General features: G+C 38.6%; 1 protein-coding gene across 5 annotated transcripts in view; it reads left to right on the forward strand.

Moving 5' to 3' along the window:
• Positions 1-5,000, forward strand: part of LOC135092280 (hemicentin-2-like) — a 261,861-nt gene that overhangs the window by 210,854 nt on the left and 46,007 nt on the right. The window lies entirely within an intron of this gene.

Consider the following 5,000-nt stretch of genomic DNA (forward strand, 5'->3'; position numbering starts at 1 on the left):
TTTACCTGTACTATTCCATTAAAACTTACTCCTGTCATCTTTACTTAAGGGTCTCTCAACTAAAAGAGTCACGTGGAGAGTTTTACCTTTATTAATCAAAGTGGGAAGAGTAACAGGTAAGGGATGCTCCAATTAAAACTCCCTCCCACGTCAACTGTATTTCTGAGTCTTGCCTTTGCTTGAGGGGAAATGTTGAAAGTCACCTTTATCACTTGAGCTGACGCAGAGTGACAAGTGACTGGTGCTGCAGTACAACCTTTCTTTGGTATTGCTTCATCCTTAGTTACAGGAACCGGAAATGTGGTAAAAATAGTTCTTTCGACTTTCTTTCGTTAAATCTTCAACTTTTAATACTTTAGAGAACTTGAAAAGATGTAAAAATAGGTCATATTTATTTTATTTATTACAGTTTTAACTTATATTAATTAAGGAGTCTTTAGAAAATCTTTAAAAGGAATATGAATGGCTCTTATTGACTTTATGAATTAAATTCTTAACTTTGAATGCCCTAAGGAATTTTAATACAGGCAAAGATAGGTCACATTGCTCTTGCTGAGTCTATCTTTTAACTTACATTAATTACATAAGGAAGGTTTGAAAGGTGTAGACAAAAAAAAAAAAAAGAAAGAAAGAAAAAAAGAAGCCTGTTAACTAAACTTCTAATACTCAAGGGAATTTTAAAAGAGGGAAAATTAACTCATGATTATACTTTTAATTTACACTAGTTGAGATGACACTCCAAAGTAGAAGCAACTCAACTTGTCTAGCAAATCAAATTCCATCTAATAATAATGAAAGGCTGTGTAGGACAGTTGTAAATACCTGAAGTGGCTCATTTTGGGGCAGCTTGCAGAGACGGAGACGCTCATAATGGCAAGAATTAGTTAGTGAATGTGTTAATTAACTGCATTACTCCGCACATTTATCTGGTTTATATCAATTTTCACCTTGGTATTAATGTGAATAATTACCTGAAGAGGATTTGAATTCATTGAAAGCTACGTGGATTTCAATAGTTAAATAGATTTAGATCACAGTTTCTCTCATTCTATGTAAATCACTGTTATTTTTCTACACCTGTACCTCCCCCACCTGCACCTCCCCCCGTCACCCTCACCCCCCCCAGGCAGGTACAGGCAGTCATTAGGGTTACAAATGACACTATTGGAATCATTTATAAACGATTCATTTTATATATATATATTATTAATGCGAGGGAGAGACGCAGGGAGAGAATAAAAATGAGGGAGAGGTGTAATGTTCCATGTCGGTTCATTTATATCACCCTTCGTTAATAATTTGTGCTCAGGGTCGTTAAGGGCTGAGGCGCGTTAATGAGCTGGTTAATTAAGACCTAATTACCTGGCTACTCCGCGGCTCATCTTTTCTCTCTCTCTCTCTCTCTCTCTCTCTCTCTCTCTCTCTCTCTCTCTCTCTCTCTCTCTCTCTCTCTCTCTCTCTCTCCTCAGCTGTGCATTAATTTCAGTCATAGATAATTGGGTGTATTATTGTTTATGAATTCACAACATGTTTTTTATACTTTTCGTCCTTGATATTATTTGATTTTTGTGCTTTTTTTATTTAAATTTTTCCCACTACGATTTTTTTTCCACAATTTTTACCTTATTTCCTATTTCTGCTTTAATTTTTAGGCGTATTTATGTATATTTTTTATTTATTATTTTTTTATATATTTCCACTTTTTTCCAATATGAATTTAGCTTATTTTCTCGTATCATCTATTTTTCTTTATTTTCCCTCACATATTTGACCTAATTTCCTACTTTTTTGCTTTCCTTTTAACTCGTAATTCTCTTTTTTTTCCATTTTTCACCCATACACTTTCTTTTCCAATATTCATTTAGCTTAGTTTCTCATATTATCTATTTTTCTATCTTACTTCTCACATTCTCTACCTTATTTCCCTTTTCCCCTCATTTTTTTCAGTTTTAATCACATTTCCCCTTTTATAATCCATTTTCTCCCCCTTTTCCTCCCCCTCCTCTCCCTTTTTTAATTTCTGGTTTGTGTTTGGCCCAGTTCTCATTTATGTAACCTGGATTTAGCGCCTGTTATTTTTTCCCCACTAGCTGTAATAGCACTAATGATATTTCCAGTTTGCGTAATCCTTATATAGTGGAGTGCGAGATGCGTTCGTTTGTTCGTTCGTGTGTTAGTGTGTTGGTTTGTGTGTTCTTTCGTTGTTGTTGTTGTTGTTGTTGTTGTTGTTGTTGTTGTTGTTGTTGTTCTTGAATTTGTCGGGAATTAAATGCATACTTTTTTTATTTATTTAATTTCATTTTTATACTTAATATATATTTATTTAGTTGTTTGTTTATGTATTTATTTATTTATTTGTTTATTTGTTTGTCTTCTGTACTGTTGTTCTTTTTGCTCTTGTATGGAACAGTTACCTATCACATATTTGCATGTTGTTGTATGATTCTATATTTTCTGCTATTTACATATAATCTATTTGTTATCTATTCTTCGTTTAATTTTATCTTTATTTTTTGCCTATATTTTATTATTTTTTTACTTATTTTTGGAACATAATTCGACTATTGCCTATAATTTCTCTTACTTCAATATTTTTTTTACCTTTCTTTTTGTTTTTTCAAGGTATTTCTCTGGCATTACTCGGCTGCAATTTCTTTTATTTCAATCACAATACTTTTTTCTTCTTTTCTTTTTTTTCAGTGTATTTCTTTAACTCCCCCTTTACTTATAACTTTCGTCTTCAGACCTACGTAACATAAAAATCTAACCATCTTTTCATTATTTCCTTTATTCCCTCTAATGCAGTTTCTCCGTATTGTGGCACGGCTTTATTGTCCATTTCTACGTATTTAATTCTGGATTCTCTTTTGGCGATGCTCCTTTTATTTCTCTTTTTTTTTTCCTCTCTTTTTTTCACGTTTCCGTTCATCCGATACTGTGTCTCTTTATTTATTTTTCAATTGTCCTTTGTGCAACCCGTATTTAGAGCCGGCCCCGCTTCCCAGCCTGTCAGATTTGTTGTTGAGCACTGGAACGTCTCTCTCTCTCTCTCTCTCTCTCTCTCTCTCTCTCTCTCTCTCTCTCTCTCTCTCTCTCTCTCTCTCTCTCTCTCTCTCTCTCTCTCTCTCTCTCTCTCGTATTTATGATTTGCTAGGTAATTCTGTTTATTCTCTCTCTCTCTCTCTCTCTCTCTCTCTCTCTCTCTCTCTCTCTCTCTCTCTCTCTCTCTCTCTCTCTTGTCCAGGCCGGCCTGATAACGACGGCTTAGAGATCTAGAAGTGTTTTGAACCTCTACATTCGGTATTGACTATTGAGAAACCTATTGTCATGCCAGAGAGAGAGAGAGAGAGAGAGAGAGAGAGAGAGAGAGAGAGATGGAATAAACAGCAAAATGCCAAGAAATCCATATATACAATAGTAGAGCGAGAGAGAGAGAGAGAGAGAGAGAGAGAGAGAGAGAGAGAGAGAGTAGAATAAAGGATTTTGTGATTGGGGAAAAGAGTAGAAGGATGAAAGGATTGATAAGGGAATAAGGGTACGAGAGAGAGAGAGAGAGAGAGAGAGAGAGAGAGAGAGAGAGAGAGAGAGAGAGAGAGAGAGAGAGAGAGAGAGAGAGAGAGAGAGATGGATGAAGTAGAGTAAGGAAAAGGAGAGAGGAAGACAAAATTGGAGGAGAGAGAGAGAGAGAGAGAGAGAGAGAGAGAGAGAGAGAGAGAGAGAGAGAGAGAGAGAGAGAGAGAGAGAGAGAGAGAGAGAGAGAGAGTGACGTCAGGCGGTGGTGCCAAATCTTTCATGTTCTATTTCTTCAACTCCCTCCCTCCTCTCACTCACCTCACTCCCCCTCTCCCCTCTCCCTCTCCCTCTCCCTCTCCCTCTCCCTCTCTCTCCTCTCCCTCAAACACCAAATAGGAGATGACACAGGCGCCTCTACCACGTCTGTCTCCTTTTTGGCTGATATGAAGAGAGAGCGGGAGAGGGAGAGGAGTGGGAGGGAGAGAGGGAAGGGAGAGAGGAGAGAGAGAGAGAGAGGGAAGGGAGAGGAAAGAGGAAGAGGGAAGCTGCAAGAGGAAGAAAGGGAAGAGAATTGGAAGGAAAGTAAAGAGAGGAAGAGCAACGTGAAGGGAAGGAAATGAAGGAGGGAGAGAAGGAAGGTGGAGGAGGAGGAGGAGGAAAGGTAAAGAGAGGGAGAGGAAAGTGAGGGGAAGGAAATGAGGGAGGGGAGGGAGGAAGGAACGAGGAAGAAGGAAGAGGAGGAGGAAAGAAGAGGTAGTTTAAAAATAAGAGCAGGAAGAGAAGGAAGGAGGAAGAAAACGGAAGAGGAAGAAGGAAATACGTAATGGATTGGAAATGAAAGGAGATAAGAAAGGGAAGAAAGATAGAAGGAAAGAATAACAGGGATAGGGAGAACAAAAAGAAAATGCCAGTAAAAGGGAAGAGAAGGGAGAGAAGAGATTGTGATTTTTGGAGGAAAGAGAGGAGGGAGGAGGAGAGGAAAAGGAGGAAGGAAAGGGAAAGGGAGAGGGAGAAAGAAAGAAGAAGAAAGAGAAAAGGTCCCGTGCCAAATATCGTGTGTGTGTGTGTGTGTGTGTGTGTGTGTGTGTGTGTGTGTGTGTGTGTGTGTGTGTTCTTGGACGGGAGAAATTTTAAAGAGTCGTATTTTTAATTTTTAACATTTAATTCTATCACTTTTTTTCTTTCGTTTTATTCATAGAAATTTCGACCGTTCCCTCGTTTTGTTCTCTCCTCATTGTCCTTGCTCGTACACTCTCTCTCTCTCTCTCTCTCTCTCTCTCTCTCTCTCTCTCTCTCTCTCTCTCTCTTTGGGTATCCTTTTTTACCACACTTTACTCCTCTCCTTACTCTCCTTGACCGCTGCAGGAGAGGTCGTCAGGGCGTGGCAGAGTTGACCCTTCCTGCAGCCCTCCAATCAACTCCTCCTTCAGGCTCCCTACGCGCCTACCTTCCCTCCTTCACTCGCCTCCTTCAACTACCACCACTTC

This window comes from Scylla paramamosain, chromosome 39 (assembly GCF_035594125.1).
Source record: "Scylla paramamosain isolate STU-SP2022 chromosome 39, ASM3559412v1, whole genome shotgun sequence".
NCBI lineage: Eukaryota > Metazoa > Arthropoda > Malacostraca > Decapoda > Portunidae > Scylla > Scylla paramamosain.